Source organism: Bidens hawaiensis, unplaced genomic scaffold, assembly GCF_021521415.1.
Source record: "Bidens hawaiensis isolate Kalapana, Puna unplaced genomic scaffold, B.hawaiensis_p1.1 tig00035957_1, whole genome shotgun sequence".
In the NCBI taxonomy this organism is placed as follows: Eukaryota; Viridiplantae; Streptophyta; class Magnoliopsida; order Asterales; family Asteraceae; genus Bidens; species Bidens hawaiensis.
The window spans coordinates 210765-218803 of NW_027496270.1; the positions used below are offsets into that span (position 1 = coordinate 210765).

The 8039-nt window shown below is 35.6% G+C and overlaps 2 pseudogenes; both read left to right on the plus strand.

Moving 5' to 3' along the window:
- Positions 1 to 206: 206 nt before the first annotated feature.
- LOC143588045 (UDP-glycosyltransferase 85C1-like) lies at positions 207 to 2582 on the plus strand (annotated as a pseudogene).
- Positions 2583 to 3947: 1365 nt separating this feature from the next.
- Positions 3948 to 6365, plus strand: LOC143588037 (UDP-glycosyltransferase 85C1 pseudogene; annotated as a pseudogene).
- The last annotated feature ends 1674 nt before the right edge of the window (positions 6366 to 8039 follow it).

The following is an 8039-nucleotide window of genomic DNA, read 5'->3' on the forward strand; positions in this document are numbered from 1 at the left end:
AGTGGCTAATATGTACAAATGATGCAGCACGAAATAACCAGTAGAATTAGAGGTATGCAGCATGCATGTTTGCATTTGCCGAGGGTGCCCCTCTCACCCTAAAACATTAATACATTTTATTTAAACATAAACAAATTCAAAGTATTATATATATAGAAAACAAGACCGAACCATATCACAGCATTCACCATAAAACTCACGGATTAATGGCTCCCCTACCGAGCATTGATCACGAGAAGAAGCCTCATGTTGTGTTCATACCGTTTCCCGCACAAAGCCATATCAAATGTAAGCTAAAACTTGCCAGGCTCCTGCACCAAAAGGGCCTCTACATAACCTTCATCAACACCCAAACCAACCATGAGCGACTCGTGAAGTGCGGCGGGACTCTCTGGCTCGAGCACACTCCGGGTTTTTGGTTCAAAACGGTTCCTGATTGTCTCCCTTCCGCTACACACAACATCGTTGATGAACTCTGGACCTACGTCCGAACCAAGTTCTATGATTCTTTTCTTGATATTGTACTTGGGGCTGAAACTCCGGTTACTTGTATCATTTGTGATGGTTTCATGACTTGCACGAACGCAATTTATGTTGCCGAGAAGCTTAAGATTCCGATCATGCTTTTCTGGACCGTGGCTGCATGTGGATTCATGGGGGTTTATCAGGCCAAAGTTCTTATGGAGAAACAAATCATCCCACTTAAAGGTCAGGACTCACTTAATTTCAATATAGATTTAAGGAAATTTGGTCTGATTTTCGTATACCTTAGAGCAAAGGTAAGGTTGCTCCCAGTGATCAGGAGGTCGATTGGGTTTGAGTTGTGGAAACAATCTATCGTAAAAGAGTAAGAATGCGTTCATCAGATCCAATTCGGCCAGAAATTTCCTGAACCATGCACGTACTCCTTCACTTAATTTGTAGTGTAATTGGTTATGTTTCTTTATCCTATATGCTATATCTTGTTCATTGTGATTGCGAGATGCACTTTGATCGGTAAAATTAGAGGTTTGCATGGGTCGGTTTGGGGCGGTTTTAAGCCAAACTCATAACCATAACCAGCATGTAGGTTAATAGATAATCATAACCTTAACCGATCCATTATGGCGGTTTCGATTAATCGGTTTTGAAGGTTATACCGAGTCAGTTATGGTTCGGTTAACCGTGACCAAAACAATGCAATTGAGCCTAAAACTTTGGTACTAAATATTACCAAAAAGAAAATTAAAAATGACATGACATAATTCCATAAAATATATAATCTATAATATTAATAATATATATTCAAACAAATGATTAATGGATTAACTTTATAGTAAAATTAAATCATATAGTAAAAAAACTGAGAGCATTATTAGTTTGTTACCTTCTTTAATTTTCTCCAAAATATCGACGTCCTCTAATTATACTTCATAAAGTTGAGAATTTTCTAAATGGGGCGGTTCAGTTATGGCCGGTTTAAAATTATCTTTAGCCAAACCTGACCCGTATTTGATGGTTTTCAAAAATTCATTAAACCGACCCACCGGTTATGTCGGTTTGGTTATGTCGGTTATGGTTTGGTTACAGTTATGGCGATTAATTTGCACACCCCTAGGTATAATAGTTGTATTTACTTAATTTTTTCCGTCATTAATCAGATTTGCATTTTCTTGTAGATGAAATTTGTTTGACTAACGGGTATCTGAACATGGAAATAGATTGGATTCCTGGAATGGAAAGAATTCGTTTGAAGGATCTACCTCATGAGTTGGTACTAGTCACTAAACATGATAATTTTTTGTTTAACTGCCTTCTGGAAACCGTTCAAGCCGCGGATAAGGTCTCACACATGATCTTCCATACTTTTGAGGCACTAGAGGCCAGTCTCGTAAGTGAGATTAAATCCATATTTCCTAATGTCTACACCGTTGGACCTCTTCAATTGCTTTTGAACCAGATTTCACGAAAAGAAACTAGCATCTGCTATAGCTTATTGGAGGAAGAACCCGAGTGTGTCCAGTGGCTAAACTCCAAGGAACCAAATTCTGTTTTGTATGTCAACTTTGGAAGTGTGGTAGTAATGTCACTACAAGATTTGCTAGAATTTGGTTGGGGCCTTGTTAACAGTAACCAAAATTTTCTTTGGATTATACGTGCTGGTGGATGGGAAGCCTGTGGTTTTGCCCCAAGAACTCAAGGATGCTATGAATGAGAAGGGGTTTGTAGGAAACTGGTGTTCACAGGAAGAGGTGTTGAATCATCCGGCAGTTGGCGGGTTCCTGACTCACTGCGGTTGGGGTTCAATCATTGAGAGCTTGTCAGCCGGAGTACCATGCTCGCCATATCTAGGTGACCAGTGGACTAATTGCCGACAAATGTGCGTGGAATGGGAGGTTGGCATGGAGAACGGGAAGAATGCTAAAAGGGATGAAGTGGAGAAGCTTGTAAGGGCGTTGATGGAGGGATTAGATGGTGAAAGAATGCGGCAAAAAGCTTTGTAGTGGAAGAAAATGGCAAAAACGTCGACCGGTTTAGGTGGATCATCGCATTTGGAAACTGAAAAACTTGTTCATGATATCATCAAGTTAGCGAAAAACTAGATTTTTTTTGGTGTTAGCTGAACTCTTGAGCATTGGTTATATGCATAATAATTATGGTTATTTTAGTTACTGTTTGATTATTTGTATTACACTTCTAATACAAATAAGTGATCCTCTATTATATACATCCTAATGTGGTTTGTAACATGAAGGCCTCACCGCCTCAGTGTGGCGAAACATAAACCAAACAACTACAAAATAGCGTGATAACCAGAAGATAATCAACTAAAGATGGTCTAAGAGCAAGTTTGGGATTGAGTTTGAAAAATGTTTATTGGCTTATTGGTGTTTTCAAAAAGCCACTAAGTTAAAATATGTTTGGCAATCACAAATATGTTTTTTATTTTAGCTTTTTAAAAGAATTAAAAAGCACTTTTTCAAAAGCCCAAAATCTTGGTTTTCCAAAATGGATTTTTAAAAAAGCCAATAAGCCAATAAGCATTTTCAAACTCAATCCCAAACATAAACATGCTCTAAATCTTATCCGCAAATCTTATCGGTAATTACCTATGAATAATTGGCTTATATAATTCTGCATCTATCAATGATTGTCGATATATCATCACTGAATATTTAAAAACCTTATAGTTTAATAAGTTGCATGCTCAGGGCAATCCATCAATGATGGCGGATGATTATTTGGCATTGATCATCTATGATCGTTAAAAATATAGCTCCTCTTTGTTTGATTATGTTTATCCATCGGTAGTGACGATCACCGATGGCGATGGATTCTCATGTTGTTAGTGAGCTTTTAATTAGTGAAAATCTATTTTCTCACGCAACATGAGGACTTGATTCTCATGTTGTTGAAATCAGAATGCATGACACGATTTGATTCTCATTAGGTTGAATTCAGAACTCGTGATCTTCACTTTAACTCTCATTTCTTTGGTGTTTCTTAATTAATACATGCTCTAGAAGATCTGTATTTATCAAGATTTTGAGTGGTAAATATCTATTTGTCCATGGTTTGTTGTTTAGTGGAATTCGTTGCATAAAAAATTGTTTTTGGATCCTATTAAAAAGATGTCACTAACAAGCTATAGATAAAGATTTTCCAGCTTTGTGTATCTTATTAATACACGCTCCACACGACTAGTATTTATCAAGATTTTGGGGGGGAAATAACTATTTTTCCACAATTGGTGGTATTTGCCCAAAATATTGTTTTCTAATTCCATTAAAATAACGTCACTAACATACTATAGTTATAAAGGTTTTGCTTGGAGAATCTTAATACACACTCCACACGTCTTGTATTTATCAAGATTTTGAGTGACTAAATAACGCTACTCGTCAACAAAACAAAATACATTATACATATATATGTGAGAGACAAATAAAACTAAAACATACGGATTAATGGATTCATTACCGCCTATTGATCATGAGAAGAAGCCTCATGTTGTGTTCATACCATTTCCCGCACAAAGCCATATCAAATGTATGCTAAAACTTGCCAGGCTCCTGCACCAAAAGGGCCTCTACATAACCTTCATCAACACCCAAACCAACCATGAGCGACTCGTGAAGTCCGGTGGGACTCTATGGCTCGAACAAGCTACTGGTTTTTGGTTCAAAACGGTTCCGGATGGTCTCCCTTCCGCTACACATGACACCATTGATGAAGTCTGGACCTACATCCGAACCAAGTTCTATGATTCTTTTCTTGATATTGTACTCGGGGCTGAAAATTCAGTTACGTGTATAGTTTGCGATGGCTTCATGACGTGCTCAAATGCGATTTATGCGGCCGAGAAGCTTAAGATTCCAATCATGCTTTTCTGGACCGTGGCTGCGTGTGGATTCATGGGAGTCTACCTGGCCAAAGTTTTAATAGAGAAACAAATCATCCCGCTTAAAGGTTAGGAGTCATTTATTTTCATATAGATTTAAGGAAATTTGGTCTGATTTCTATATACCTTAGAGCAAAGGTAAGGTAGTTGCCGCGTGACCAGGAGGTCGACTGCGTTTGAGTCGTGAATACAAACTCTTCTAAAAGTGAAGGGTATATAAGAATGCGTACAACAAACCCAAGAATGGTCATTTCTTTACTACTTTTAATTCATAAAAATGTGAATATTTTCTCTAAGTATCTATACTTTATAGTATTGTATTTTCTGGTGTCTTTAAAATTAATATGAGCAAATAAGTTTGTTTTTGATTTTTGTTAAGTAATTATCATAGCTCCATACTTCATCCTTGTGGAAGGACAAATGCGTTAGAAGCATCCAAGAACGATATGGCAGATGATGAGAGACATAAATTCGTATGTGGTTTGTTTAGTGTAAATTAACAAACTAAACCGTTTGTGGTTTGCTTGTCACTGGTTCGCTAAAAGCTCGACAATGTTGAGTCTAAATTAAAGTCCATTTCGTAAACGAGCTTGAGCCCGATCTTTATATTCAAGTTTAAACAGGGTTGAGTGACCTGAACGAGCCTATTATATATTTATAAATATATAATAACTTTCACTTATACAATAAATGTATAATTACAGAATAAAATACATATTGTTGTTTGTATCACTATGACAAAATAACTAAATATGTTATGAATATAATTGTTGTTATCACCCTTGTTATGACTTGCTCACACTATTAAGAGGGAGTAACACCGAGATACTCTTTTATTTGTAGTGTAATTGGTTATATATGTTTCTTTATCCTATATGCTATATCTTGTCCATTGAAATTGTGATACGCACTTGATCATTGAAATATATGTATTTGCTTAATTTCTCCTTAATTAATTAAATTTGCATTTCTTTTTCAGATGAAATTTGTTTGACTAATGAGTATCTTAATATGGAAATAGATTGGATTCCTGGAATGGAAGGAATTCGTTTGAATGATCTACCTCATGAGTTAGTACTAGCTACAAAACATGATGATTTTGTATTTAACTGCCTCCTAGAAACCGCTCGAGCAGCGGATAAGGTCTCATATATGATCTTCCATACTTTTGAGGCGCTAGAGGCTACTCTCGTAAGTGAGATTAAATCCATATTTCCTAATGTCTACACCGTTGGACCTCTTCAATTGCTCTTGAACCAAATTTCAGAAAAAGAAACTAACATTCGTTATAGCTTATGGGAGGAAGAACCCGAGTGTGTCCAGTGGTTAAACTCCAAGGAACCGAATTCAGTCATGTATGTGAACTTCGGGAGTTTGGCGGTATTGTCTACACAAGATCTGTTAGAATTTGGGTGGGGCCTTGTTAATAGTAACCAATATTTACTTTGGATTATACGTGCAAATTTGGTCGATGGGAAGGCTGCGATTTTACCCCCAAGAACTTGAGAAGGCGATGAAGGAGAGAGGGTTTGTAGGAAGTTGGTGTTCACAAGAAGAGGTGTTGAATCACCCGGCAGTTGGTGGGTTCTTGACTCACTGTGGTTGGGGTTCGATTATTGAAAGCTTGTCGGCTGGGGTGCCAATGATATGTTGGCCATATCTCAGTGACCAGTGGACTAATTGTAGGCAAATGTGCAAGGAGTGGAAGGTTGGTTTGCAGATTGGGAAGAATCCTAAAAGGGATGAAGTGGAGAAGCTTGTGAAGGCTTTGATGGAGGGATCAGAGGGCGAACGAATGAGGAAGAAAGGTTTGGAGTGGAAGAAAATGGCGGAAATAGCGGCTGGTTCCAATGGATCATCTCATTTAGATACTGTGAAACTTGCTAATGAAATCATCAAGTTAGCGAAAAAACTAGATTTATTTTCTGTGTTAGCTAAACTCTCGAACATTGTTTATTTGTTTGATTATGATTATTTCGGTTAAGGTTTGATTATTTGTATTATTCTCTTATTCTGGAAACTTTAATAACTTCATATTTTCGTTTTATAAGACAAAATAATCATGGTAGAATCAGCACTAATTGATTCGTTTATTATTCATTTTACATGCAATTACGTCTAATGTAAAACAAGTCTTTTGTTAAATTAGCAAACGAATTAAACTCCAACTATTTACTCAAAACATTTAAAGCTTGAACGGCTTCCAAGAATTGAATATTGGCATTGGTTACATGTACAAATGATGCAGTACGTAATAACCAATAGAATTGGAGTTAGCTAGGTAGGTGCATGTCTGTAGCATAAAACCAATCTCACTACTCAACTTAATTTGGAGTTCAATGCCGTTTTAATAAATGCGCGCAGTTTGTTGATCAGTTCTTCACGTATGTAATAGAAAACATGAATGATATGATAAACCCTTAAGTAAAACATACCTGTTACAGTAGGGAAGTAGTAACCGCCCGGAGAAAGATGTAGACGACATGATTGTCAGCTTGACCGAGTTTCCCTTTAGGATGTATATTATTGATGGGGATTAGGGTTCTTAAGAAACCGAATTATGGAGAGATAGGGGTCACAAATTTCTTGATGTGAGAGTTAGGTTTTTCTTATTATGATGTTAATTAATCTCTTCCATATATTTATATACACCTAAGGGGAAACCCTTAATTAGCAAGTAATGGTAATATGGTCCATCAACAATTACCTAGCTAATTATTAATAAGGTATGATTTAATTAATTTTGATCTATTATTATATAAATGATAATGATGGCCACACATAAATATATATATCTATATATTTATTCTTACATTCTCCCATTTGGCCGAATAATCATTTATTATGAGTATTAGATTACTCTGCAGATTTTAACACTCATTTTAGCTTTAAACTCAAACTGGAGCAGAGAAATACAGTCATTGAATTGAACATCAGCTCAAGACCCCCATTAATCATACTGCAGTCCTTGTTTAAAACCTAAGTAGTTATGATCAAAATTTTATAAGTAAGCCCTTCAAATATTTGATTTGTATATTAATTTGTCTATATGTCATTACGCATGCAGAACATATTAAGAGACATACAAAATCAAAATTAATGAGGAAAATTAATAATTGGTCAATAATAATTGGTCATTCATATAATGATATACTATTATACATGGTCATAAATAATCCCGTCTTTATTATAAGCGCTTTCATAAGACTTATGGGTAATAGACCTTTAGTTATAGGATCCTTTAGCATATCATGAATGTATTCGATATGAGAATTTAGTTTTCTCAAATTCGTTCATAAACGAATAATTTATTTCATATCAAAATTTAATGCAGCGCCTCTCGAACTGTCACTGTTTGAGAAAACATTGTAGCTGACTTTATCACAATAAGTCTTCAATACATAATTTATATGGAGTTAATAAACTTATGAGTCCAATGATAAATTTTCAACAACATTTATTGACAATTGTGTTGAGATTTAATCAACATATTATGTCATTAAAATTTATATTGTTGTTATCAGTTTATTATGACTCCTCCATGAGATAGAAAATATATACCAAAATTACATTTTCTTATTTTTGAATATGACAAAGTTTAGAGTAATTAACCGGTTTGAATTCTCACTTATTCTTTTAAATTGTAGTCCCTCGTTTC